The following is a 12,184-nucleotide window of genomic DNA, read 5'->3' as shown; positions in this document are numbered from 1 at the left end:
ACATTGTCCTCAATGTCTAAGGCAGTGCAATATGAAAACTCAAATCAAAGAGGAATAACCAGGAATAGTTAAATTTAAGAGCAAAAAGAAAGAGTTACCTGGTATAAAGCAGTGTTTTAGCATTTAAAATGTGAATTCAAGAGATGATGGTGATGCATAAGAAAGTTGCACAAGTTATGCAGAATAAATGCTTTGCAGAACAAGTGCATAAGGAGAGTGCATAAGCTGTATAGTATAGCATGAGTTGCATAAGGGACTGCACAGGCTATGCAGAACATTTGCATAAGTAGTTTCATAGCCTGTGCAGTATATTGAAAAGCTGCAGCATAATGATATATCATGAAAAACTTGAAAACACCAGCAGAGGTATGTAAATATGTATAATGTATTGACAAGTATGCACAAAAGGGCAGTAAAGGCAATGAGAAGCAATGAAAAACTAATGGAATAGCCATCCAATTGAACTTCAAGAAAATAGAATTCAAGACAAACTAAAATTGTTTCAACACATCTAAAAAGAAAAACTCCTAGAAGTTGAACAAAAGCAAGATAAAAATTAATCTATTTCTATGGTTTTGCCCTTGTCCAAAGGCGCTGCTAGAGGACTGGATGGAGCTGGCTGCTGCTGAAGATTGCTTCTTGCTAGAGGAGGGAGATTTGGCTTGTGGGGTTGAGGTAGAATCATCGACCCCTTGTCGTGTGGAAGCCAAAGTTCTGGGATTTTTGGGTGTAGGCTCTGAAAGTGGAGTAACAGGTGGGTCTTTTTGTTTTGTGAGAGGTGGTGTAGAGGCCATGGGTCGGGTTGATTTCGAACGGATTCTCCTCTTATAAGTGGATGTAGGAGGAGGTGGAGAGGTTTGTTGTGGAGGAGAATCGGGATTGGGGGCTTGAATTGCTAGGGGCATGAATTGGAGAGGAGGGCCTTGAGGGGAAGGGGGAGATGTTTCCATGGCGGTGGTTGATGATGGTGGGAATCGAGGAGGGAAGAAGAAAGTAAAAGAGAGAAAGGGATATTAGGGTTTCGGTCAGCGAAAAAGGGGGTGTGGGGAGAAGGATTAATGCTGAGAAAAATGAACAGGAGGGAGGTTGTGAACAGAAACGACGGGAAGTGGGAGGTGGGAAAATGGGGTGCCAAAAATTTTGATTTGCACAGGACGTGCGATTTTCTGCATAAGGGGAGAATGAGTGTGCATAAGTTATGCACTCTCTTATGCAAGTTTCGGCCGAAAATGGGAGTGTGAAAAGTTGGTTATGCAATAGTGCATGACTTATGCACTCTCTTAGGCAAGTTTCGATAGAAAATGGGAAGTCTGAAAAATTGGTTATGCAAAAGTGCATAACTTATGCACTCTCTTATGCAAGTTTCGGCAGAAAATGGGAGTGTGAAAAGTTGGTCGTGTAAAAGTGCATAACTTATGCACTCTCTTATGCAAGTTTTGGTAGAAAATGGGAAGTTTGAAAAATTGGTAATGCAAAAGTGCATAAGCTGTGCACTTGGTCATGCAGATTTTGGCAGAAATGAAAATGCAAGATTTGAAGTTATGCAAGAGTGCATAAGTTATGCACACACTTATGCAAGTTTTGGCAGAAATTGAAAATTGGCAAAAATGTGGCAGTGCATAATTGCATAAGTTATGCACACCCTTATGTAGATTTCGGTAAGAAATGAAATGGCAAAAATTTGGTTATACAGGATTGCATAAGTTATGCAAGAGCTTATGCAGGTTTTGACAGAAAAGAAAAATGGCAAAAAAATGAGACCTGAAAGCTGCATAAGTTATGCAGTTACTTATGCACATTTCAACAAGATTCAGATTACAATAAAAATGCTTTGCAAGTTTGAAAAATACACAAGAATGAAGAAATGTAACCCTGTGAAGTATAAATCATGAGAAATTATCATAAAAAACACATTAATGTATCCAGAGTCCATAACAATTGCACCATACAAGCTTGTAGAAGAAAGTTCTGCACAATAGACATATATGAGTTATGCCATTTCAACTCAAACCCTGCAAATTAACATTCTAGCACATTAAAGCTCAATAAAATCTGCACAAAATTGCACTTATCCATAAAAGAAAATAGACTCTCCAAGCTATGCTAAGAAAATGCAGCATGTGCACATTGAATCACACAACCCAATTAAGTTCAGAACTACTAAAATGACCCACTTACCATCATATTAACATGATAAGCACAATTACATAAAAGTTACACACCCAACCTCAACAAAGAAGCAAATACCATATGCTGCAGACCCTTTTTGTTGAAAATTTTCTGCATAAGTCAAGAAGGGGTCCTGCACAGGTTATGCAATGAAAATAAACCAATCTTGGGAGAGTTAATGGATAAAATATCTGATTAAGAGTTACTCCTTAGCAGTGCAACAACCTTCATCCATTGAAATATATCTACAAAAGACAAAATTCAACAATGTCTAAAATTGAATTTGGAGAGATTTAAGACAAAAACAAAAGTAATGCAAATAAAAGTAAATCAACAGAAGCAAAATAAAAGAAATTGGGGTGCCTTCCAAGAGCGCTAATTTATAGTCCTTAGCTGGACTCTTCATGCATCTCACTAAAAAGGAGGTGAGGGATCAGAAAGCTTATAACAGCTTGCTCCCTTTATTGGGTCTCCAGTTATGTAATGTTTCAATCTATGTCCATTGACCTTAAAATTCCCAGATTTTTCACTCCAAATTTCAATTGCTCCATAAGGAAAAACTTTAGAAACTCTATATGGACCAGTCCACTTTGATTTAAGTTTTCCTGGGAACAATTTCAATCTTGAGTTGAACAACAAAACTGAATCATCTTCTTTAAATTCCTTTTTCCTAAGATGCTTATCATGCCAAACTTTAGTTCTTTCTTTATAAATACAGGCACTTTCATAGGCATCCATCCTCAATTCTTCAAGCTCATTAAGTTGCAATAGCCTCTTCTCACCAGCTTGCTTGATATCAAAATTCAAGGTCTGAATGGCCCAATATGCTCTATGTTCTAGCTCCACAGGTAAATGACAAGACTTACCATACACCAACCTAAAGGGAGTAGTTCCTATAGGGGTTTTGTAAGCAGTCCTATATGCCCATAAAGCATCATCTAGTTTGACAGACCAATCTTTTTGAGAATTACTCACTGTTTTCTCTAAGATATGTTTGAGTTCCCTATTAGAAATTTCAATTTGTCCCGAAGTTTGAGGATGGTATGGGGCAGCTATCTTGTGCACTGCACCATACTTCCTCATTAAGCTCTCAAATTGCTTATTACAAAAATGTGAACCCCCATCACTAATTACAGCCCTTGAAGCTCTAAATCTACTCAAGACAAATTTCCTCAAGAATTTCAGTAACACCTTAGCATCATTAGTTAGAGTTGTAATAGCTTATACACACTTTGACACATAGTCAACTCCAATTAGAATGTATTTATTGCTATATGAAGGAGGAAATGAGCCCATAAAATCTATTCCCCATACATCGAATAATTCCACCTCAAGAATATTATTTAGGGGCATTTCATCTCTTTTTGACAGATTTCCACTCCTTTGACATTTATCGCATTCTAACACAAATTTCCTCACATCCTTAAAAAGGTTTGGCCAAAAGAAATCAGCCTGCAGAATTTTACTAGCTATTTTAGAGATTCCAAAGCGTCCTCCATAATCAGAAGCATGGCAATGATGCATAACACTCTATATCTCCTCATCAGGAATACATCTTCTTATTAAACCGTCACAACATCTCCTAAAAAGTAAAGGATCATCCCATCTATAAAATTTTACCTCATGCAAAAACTTTTTCTTTTGTTGCCATGTCATTCCTAGAGGTAAAACTCCACAAGATAGATAATTCACCAAGTCTGCATACCAAGGTAGTTTAGCAACAAGAGAGAAAAGTTGTTCATCCAAGAAAAACTCATCAATAAGGACTTCATCCATTTCTTCATCATCCAATTTCAACCTACTAAGATTATCCGCAACTACATTTTCAGCTTCCTTCTTATCTCTAATTTTCAAATCAAACTCTTGTAGCATCAAAATCCACCTAATGAGCCTAGGTTTAGCCTCCTTTTTATGAAGTAAATACCTAATAGCAGCATGATCTGAAAATATAATCACCTTTGAGTCAATAATATAAGGTTTGAACTTTTCCAATGCAAAGACAATTGCTAAGAATTCCTTTTCAGTTGTTGCATAATTTGTTTGAGCCTCATCCAGTTTTCTACTAGCATAATAAATAGCATAAGCCCTTTTGTCCTTTTTTTGACCAAGAACAGCTCCAATTGCATAGTTGCTAGCATCACACATAATTTCAAAAGGTAGGCTCCAATCAGGCGGTTGCATGATTGGTGCAATGATAAGAGCTTGCTTCAACCTACAAAAGGCATCCAAACACTCTTGGTCAAATACAAATGGTATGTCATGACTTAACAAAATAGACAAAGGTTTGGCTATTTTAGAAATATCCTTGATAAAGCGTCTGTAGAACCTGGCATGTCCTAAAAAACTTCGAATTCCTTTGACATTGGTAGGAGGAGCCATCTTCTCTATCACTTCAACTTTGGCTTTATCAACCTTTATTCCTCTGTTAGACACCAAACGTCCAAGTACTATCCCTTCCTGAACCATGAAATGACACTTTTCCCAGTTTAACACAAGGTCAGTATCTGCAAATCGCTGCAAAACTTTAGAAAGGTTAGCCAAGCATATGTCAAATGAAGATCCATAAACAGAAAAATCATCCATAAAAACCTCTATTATATCTTCAATGAAATCTGAGAAGATTGTCGTCATGCACCTTTGAAAAGTGGCTGGTGCATTACACAACCCAAATGGCATCCTCCTATAAGCAAAGGTTCCATATGGACAAGTAAAAGTGGTTTACTCTTGATCATTTGGATGGATAGGGATTTGGAAAAATCCTGAATACCCATCTAAATAGCAAAAATAAGAATGCCTAGCCAGTCTTTCTAACATTTGATCAATGAAGGGAAGTGGAAATTGATATTTTCTAGTGGCAATATTTAATTTTCTGTAATCTATGCACATTCGCTAACTAGTCACTGTTTTAGTGGGAATTAATTCGTTATTTTCATTTTTGACCACTGTAATTCCACCTTTTTTAAGGACAACATGTACTGGACTCACCCAAGTACTGTCTGAGATAGGATATATGATCCGTACATCAAGTAACTTCAAAATTTCTTTTTTAACAACTTCTTTCATATTTGGGTTCAACCTCCTCTGATGTTCAATAGATGGCTTACAATTTTCTTTCAAAATAATTATGTGTATGCAAAAGTGTGGACTTATTCCCTTAGTGTCATCTATGGTGTATCCTAAAACTTTCCTAAATTGCCTCAACACTCTTAACAACTTATCAACCTCTAAAGTGCTCAAGTTTGCATTTACAATTATTGGATAAGTGTTATTGGGGCCAGGAAATTCATACCTGAGCTGAGAAAGAAGTTGCTTAAGTTCTACCTTAGGTGCATCTTCTTCCTTGAATGATGGTTGCTTAGATTCGACTTTTTCCTCTTATGTGAGTTGAAAAATTGGAGCAAAAATGAATGGTGGACTACCCTCTAAATGTTGAGCATATGCAGCCACATGAGGGTTATCATAGTCTATGCTTCCTCCATGAACCAAGCAATTTTCAAGTGGATCTTCTGGATATCTCTTTCTGAAGTGTTCTTCAACCAGCTCATCAATGATATCAATTCTCAAACAAGTATCAGCTTCAGAATGATGCTTCTTCATAGTGTTATAAATATTGAAGACCAATTGATCTTCACCAACTCTAAGAGTCAAATTTTCTCCCTTAACATCAATCAATGCTCCTGCTGTAGCTAGAAAGGGCCTTCCCAAGATAATTGGAATATTAGAATCCTCTTCCATGTCCAAGATGACAAAGTCAATAGGCATATAGAACTTCCCAACCTTCAGAGGCACATTCTCCAAGATCCCTTCTGGATACTTAATTGATCTGTCTGCCAACTAAAGAGAATTGTGGGTTGGTTTAAGATCTCCCATATTGAGCTTCTCATAAATGCAGAGGGGCATAAGGCTAACACTAGCCCCTAAATCACATAAAGCTTTTGTAGAACGTGATTCTCCAATATGACATGGAATTGAAAAACTTCTAGGGTCTTTAAGCTTAGGAGGAAGTTTCTTCTGGAGTATGGCACTACATTCTTCTATCAAAGCCATAGTTTCATGGTCTTTAAGTTTCCTCTTGTTTGAGAGAATTTCTTTTAAAAATTTTGCATAAGAGGGCATTTGTGAAAGAGCATCAATAAAAGGCACATTTATGTATAGCTTCTTCAAAACCTCTAAGAACTTTCCAAATTGTTTATCAAGCTTGGCTTTTTGAAATCTTTGTGGAAAGGGAAGTTATGGTTTGTAAGCCTCTGGAGGTATATACTTCTCTTCTTTCTCTTTAATTTTCTCTTTACCTTTTTCTGCACTTTCTTTCTCACTTTCTTGTTTTTCACTCTTCTCAATTTTTTTCACTCTTCTCATTATTTACAACCTTCCCACTTCTTAAAGTAATAGCTTGACACTGCTCTCTTGGGTTTTCCGGTTGACTTGGAAGTTTTCCAAAAGACTTGGTACCTGAGAAAGATGCTTGTTGTGCAATCTGATTTTCCAACATTCTGTTATATGTTTGCATCTGTTCTAGCCTTGCTTTCATCTCTCTCATCTCTTCATCATGCTTAGTTTGGTTAACAAGCATCTGTTGTAATAAAGCTTCTGTGGTGAAACTTTGCTCTTGCTGTTTTGGTGGAGGTGCAGGATTCATGTTTCTCTATTGAAAATTAGGCAATGGTTGCCTATTTTGCTGATATGAAATTCCTTGTTGTTGTTGTGTTTGAAGATTCTGATTTGGGACTTGACTTTGTTGATTTCCCCATGAAAAGTTGGGATGATTCCTCCAAGTTGGATTATAAGTTTTTGAGTAAGGATTCCCCATTTGTTTGTTTCCATAATTACCAACATATGCAGCTTGCTCTCCACAGTCTACTCCACAGCTAGTAGTTCCTTCTGCATAAGCAACTTGTTGTGAACTTTCAGATGATGATGATGAACTAACCAACATACTTAAATCTTCCATCTTCTTAGCCAAAACATTTGTAAGAGCATCAAACTTTGCATTAATCATGTTGAATGGATCAAGGTCATACATTCCAGCAGCTTGCCTCTTTTGAGTTGGAGCTTGTCCTCTTGGACTACTCCAAAGATGAGTATTCTTTACAATTTTCTCCAATAGCTCATAAGCTTCATCTTTATGCTTCATAATAAATTCTCTTCCTGTTTGAGCATTAATAATCCTTCTAATTGTAGGAGGAACATTGGTGTCAAAATTCTGATTTATCATCCATTTTGGAATGGCATGATGTGAGCATTGTCTCTCTAACTCCTTCCATCTCATCCATGATTCATAGAGAGTTTCATCTTCTCTTGGTCTGAAAGCTGTCATTTGATTCCTCAATTCTTGAGTTTTTCCAGGTGAAAAATATTGTGCAAAAAATGCATCAGTGAGTTGCTCCCAATTTGTAATGGAGTTGTGAGGTAAAGAATCAAGCCAATCTAATGCTCTATCCTTCAAAGAGAATGGGAATAGCTTCAATCTTGCTACATCATCAGATACTCTAGGTTGTTTTTGCATATCACAAATCCTAGCAAACTTCTTTAGATGTGTGTGTGGATTTTCAGAAGGATGTCCCCCAAATTGGTAGTTTTGAATCATTTAAAGAACTCCAAAATCCATCTTGTAGCTATTTGAATCAATTCTTAGTCTTGCTATGCTCTCTCTCAAGTCATCAAAATGAGGAAAAACATGATCTATCATACTTCCCCTAGGCACATTAGCATTTACAACGTCTTCACCTTGGGCTGCATTTTCATTGTTTAGATAATTTTCAGCATTACCACCACCAATTCTAATTCTTTCATCAGCCATGTCTGCTTCAACTTCAGTTTCTCTCAAGGCTTCTTTCCTTTTTCTAGTTTCTTTCTTGTTGGCTCTACAAAATTTCTCAATTTCAAGATTAAACAATAAGGATGTGTCACTTGTGCTTCTAGCTCTTCTCATAAAAGATTAAGAGTACCTAAAAAGAACAAACAAACACAAAATGAAAAGATAACAAAGATAAAACTATAAACAACTAAAATAATCAAGAATTCAATCTTAAACAAACAACTCCCCGGCAACGGTGCCAAAAACTTGATGTGGCCCAACTGCAAGTGCACGGGTCGTACAAGTACTATAGAAAAGATATCGTTCCCACGAGGAGTTATGTTAATGATCGAATTTTTGATATGAAAATTGACTAATTTGAACTATTTTTGAAATTAAAGCAATAAATTGATAGATATTGAAGTGTGAAATCTATATGTGTAAAATTAATAATCTATTCAACAATGTAATGATTTAACTAAACTTGCATCAAATTAAAATAAGCAAATTGAAATATCGCAAGATTTAAAATGGCAAGTAATTAAATTTAATTAGAAATTAACAATGATAAAAAGGGGGATTCCGGAGTTCGAGAGTTCATATTCAAGCTATTTTGGGATTTTTAAATTGGTTATCCAATCTTATGGAACTTACGAGTTTTAAGGAGATTAATTCTTAAATCCTTTGAATACCTTTTCGAGTGGGACAAAGAGTGCCTTAATCAATTTAATCCTAGTTTCGTGGAGTTCAAATTAGTCAAGACCCATTAAGTTTCTTAATTAATCTATAAATCCTCTTAATCCTTAGTCTATTTCTAGATCTAAGTTAATTAAGTCCAATTTCTTGATTATCTATCACAAGATTTTCTCCTTTCGATGCTTCAACCATGGATTAAGAACAACACTTAATGGGATCCTACACTAAGCATGTCATTGAGCACACAAGAAATGAATAAAACTCATTAAAATCACAAAATATGGATTACCCAATCAAAATCCATAAAATATCTCAAATATTACATCCTAACTCCAGAATCTAATGAAAACTACTCACTATCCATAATATTTACAAGAAACTCTTAGTTAATATGGAAATAAATCTTTAATCTAAGCTAAGAACTAAGAAACCCAATCAAGAAAGGTAGGAAATATGCAAGAAAGGAAAGAAAACTCCAAATCTGGTCTAGAAATGGAGAGGTGACGTTTTGCTCCCTCTTTTTGACTCTTCCCTTGTTGCTGCTTCCTTTTATGTTTCCTCCTCCTTTCTAAAATGAGATAAGGGCCTATTTATATCTTTTTCTAACAAGTAGCCCTAAAATGGTGTGTTTGAGGTGTGTTTTCATGTGGAAATCTTCTGCCAGCTCATTATGAAGACTCTATAAAACTGCATAAGTTATGCAATCCCTTATGCAGTTTTGGCAGGTTTCTGGGCCCTCTGTGTGAAGCTACATAAGTAAGGAGTAAGTCTGCATAAGTCATGCAGTGACTTATGCATATTTCGGCAGGAATGGAAAATTACTTCTTCTCCCTGTGCAGAACTGCACAACTTATACGGCAAGTTATGCGCAATTTGGCCACTGCATAATTCAACTTTCAAACTTGTTTGTGATATCTTTGGCTGTAGAAATCACTCCTCACTGGCATAATTTCTTTTTAGTCCCTCAAAAACACCATTTTTCTAACAAAACAAAGTAAAATTACAAATTAATCTAAAAATTAACAATCATGAAAAACTATCTAAATAACTAATAAAATTAGCTGAAAGTGACTAACAATCAAATAAAATGGCTATGAAATTAAACCTAAATGACTATGCAAAATGCATGTATCACCACGTGGCAAAACTAAAAATATATTTAGACTCTATAAATTTTTCTGAATTTTCTGAAATTTTTGGGCCTCGTTTTTTGTCTCAAGGCAAAGCAAAAATTTAATTTCGGGTATCCTGAATCGAACCAGCCGAATCGAACTGAATCGAATCGAACCGGTCCCCTTCCTTCTTTTCTTCTCTTTTCTTTTCTCTCCCCGATGCCCCAATTCTCCCTCCCATTTCTCTCTCCTCCCTCTCCCTCTGCGCCGGCCATCGCCTCCCCTCTCCTCACCTCCCCCCATCACCGACGACCTTCCCCGCCCCTCCCCCACCGCCGGCTGGCCTTCAGGTCACTGGAAAATTATGCCAAAAACCTCCCCTGCGCGAACACGCTGGTTCAACTTCCCAGGAAAATTTTGGCCGATTCGGCCACTAATTGGACCGGGTCTTGTCCCAAAACCCATTTACACCTCAAGAGCTTTCCATAGACACCAAGAGCACAAAAATCCATCTAACAGTTTGTCCAATTCTTATTCGAGAAATTTTAGCCCATTTTGACTTTTGGGCTAGATTTCTCGCAAACCGTGAACCCCATGAAAAATTCAAGAGTACCAGAGTGCTCCCCTTTATGAAAGCTTCGCGACAATATCTATTTCAAAATTTTCTGACATCATTTTCCAGTGGATCCTATGAAACTTTGCAGTATTTTTTCCGGAATTAAATGAGCTTAATAAATTCCGTAAAATTTATGTATTAACCCCCGTGTTATGAGCTTCGCATTGGTATGCTCATTTTGTGGAAATTCGACAGTTGTTTGGGTCTGCAATTTTAGGCCGGGCAAGCCAACTACCCGAAACGCTTCAGAAGTAGGTCAAGATTATAGGCTACCCCATCATTTTCAGACGTCCAGGACGCGTCCTAAGGGTCGAAATTGGCATAGGTAAACTCGAACTCTCATTTTTCTTAATTATCTAGGCATGATTTCGATTAAAAATCTATAAAATATTCGTAGTAGGTTAGAAAATTATAATTCCTTTTATATTAGCTTAATAATATTGCTAAGGACCACAGGGCAAAATTTTAAAATTTTTAGAGCTCATTCGGGTAGTTTTTACAAAAGGGTTAGTTGTAGGGACTAAATGGTAATTTTTCAAACTATGGTTGTTGACAGTTTGGATGGGCCCAAGAGGGGCCATGTGATATGATTGAGTTCTGGTTGTGAGACTTGTAGATATAGAAGTGTATTTTTGTCACACCTTACCCTTCTGTAAGGCATAACATGATCCCGTAGAATACCTAATGAACTACCGAACTTCACCTACCGATAATTCATTAAGTACACTACAAGGGATTTTAAAACTATTTTCTTGCATTTTGGAAGTGGTAAGCATTTTGGTAGGAATTAAAATCATTTATTCAAAGCTTATAAACTAGTAAAAATTTTGTCCATTTTAATTTTACCACAAATTTTATAAAAATTTTGATAGAGTTTCATTTATATTTGGAGAAAACCGTTCTTCAAAACCTATAAAAAGCACTTCCAATAAATTTTTCCTAACTCCCAACCTCCAAATATTCTTAAGTTAATACATCTCAAAATTCTCAAAACAAACTATTTCATATCATTCCATCAATATTGTATGCACAAATTAACTTTACAGATATAAAATCCAAAAATAATATTATTACAATTTATTATACAACTACTCACTTTACATTGATATTTATGACATTACAGTATTTACATCAAAATAATTACAATGGTATAAAACAATACCCGTACAAAAATAATCAAGAAGTTCTTGTTAATCCCGCAACTCACTCTGCTGCTTTCTCCTTGCTCTTATCTGCGACAATAAATTAAACTATCGCTGAGTATAAAAATACTCAGTGGTGCACAACGAAAATTTAAAATACAATACATAAATCATTCATTGCCAAAACACAATTTAAATTTTTCTCAATCACATTTCACAATTATCAAAACTCATAATAACACAATTTAGTCAAATAATTTAAGAACACAGTGTTGCCAATTCATACACAACTTAAGTCATTACACACAATTTCTGATCAATGCCGTATTGTACACCACGACAAAGCAATCTACAACCCCACTAATCGAAATCAATGAGGGAGGTGGCTAGCTAGTTAATGAGTACTCATCCGATCTACAACCTCAACTGGTAAACCAGAGAGGGAGAAAAATGAACGATCTTAACCCCATAAATGGAGGAGGAATAATGTGATACTGTCATGCTAAGTGTGAACACAAAATCAGTTCAAAACAATTTATTCAAATAATTTATGAGAAATCTGGTCAATTTTCAAAGTCATATTCACAATCATAAATGGCAACACAATTCATAATTAACGCAAAAAGAAATCAAATTTTCAGGAATCTTATAT

At 35.9% G+C, this 12,184-nt stretch overlaps 1 non-coding gene and 1 pseudogene across 1 annotated transcript; one reads left to right on the top strand and one right to left on the bottom strand.

Annotated features, from left to right (window-relative positions):
• Nucleotides 1-12,184, bottom strand: part of LOC131180043 (germin-like protein subfamily 1 member 14) — a 63,567-nt pseudogene that overhangs the window by 47,170 nt on the left and 4,213 nt on the right.
• Nucleotides 7,395-7,501, top strand: LOC131180388 (small nucleolar RNA R71). Its single transcript, XR_009149164.1, has one exon. It is a non-coding gene; the product is annotated as a small nucleolar RNA R71 (small nucleolar RNA).

Source organism: Hevea brasiliensis, chromosome 5 (genome assembly GCF_030052815.1).
Source record: "Hevea brasiliensis isolate MT/VB/25A 57/8 chromosome 5, ASM3005281v1, whole genome shotgun sequence".
In the NCBI taxonomy this organism is placed as follows: domain Eukaryota; kingdom Viridiplantae; phylum Streptophyta; class Magnoliopsida; order Malpighiales; family Euphorbiaceae; genus Hevea; species Hevea brasiliensis.
This window is presented reverse-complemented; position numbering and strand designations above follow the sequence as displayed.